Source organism: Arachis duranensis, chromosome 4 (genome assembly GCF_000817695.3).
Source record: "Arachis duranensis cultivar V14167 chromosome 4, aradu.V14167.gnm2.J7QH, whole genome shotgun sequence".
In the NCBI taxonomy this organism is placed as follows: domain Eukaryota; kingdom Viridiplantae; phylum Streptophyta; class Magnoliopsida; order Fabales; family Fabaceae; genus Arachis; species Arachis duranensis.
Window position 1 is genome coordinate 111,728,192 of NC_029775.3, and position 1,046 is coordinate 111,729,237.

Genomic DNA, 1,046 nt, shown 5'->3' on the forward strand with positions numbered 1-1,046 from the left:
ATTTATATATCAATTATTAAATATATTTAATCTTAGCCATTAAAATTAATTTAATAACTATAAATATATTTTTATATTCTCATATAAAAATTTTATTTTTATAAAATCTATTCTAAATGTATATGTATATCAGTTAATTTTTGTGCGTATAATATTTCTAAATTAACAAAGACATTAATTAATGCATCTATATTTTTTACAATATTTAATCGTACAGATAAAAATATCTTTCTCTTCTTGGGATGTATGTTATTTTGTGTCTCCCAATTTTTATAAAAGAGAAATTCTCTCTTGTAAAATTTGAAATTGCAAACACACTCTAATATATAGTAAACTACCATAATATCATCTAAAATAAAGATAAAGATATTATATGGACATTGATGTACATATGCACGGTGCTTATTACATACAATAAGTTCAGGCTAATATATTCAACAAGATCATATCATATATAGTAAGTATAGTATTTATCAGATAACAAATATGTAGTCATATCAATATATAGTATCTAATAAAATGGTAGAGTTAATGAACTATAATTTAAATGGTATATTTTTTTTTCATTTAAAAAGTACTGAGTTTAAGTCTTATTCATAACTTCAAAAAAAATAATTAAAATAATGGGACATATATATGGATAAGACCAATTAAGATCTTATAAGTATGGATAGAATTTATGAATAACTCAATTTTTTAATACTGTTATTCTCTTCACTTTTTTCTGCATATTCAAAATGATAAAAATTGAATTCTTATTCTTTTATTATAAAAATTATAATATTATCATGAAATTATCTATTAAAAAATACATTAAAGTACATATATAAAAAATTATATATCTAAAAATAACTAGTATATAACTTCGTTAAGAATTTGATAAAGATAATTTTATTACCTAAATAGTCCTATTAGTACTCAATAATTTGACTATAATAATTATCTTTCGTGATAAAATATATAGGTGAAAGACTAAAGTGCTAGTTTGGGTTAGTTTTTTAATTTAAAAAAAAAGTAATTTTTTTATTTTAAATATGTTTAGATAT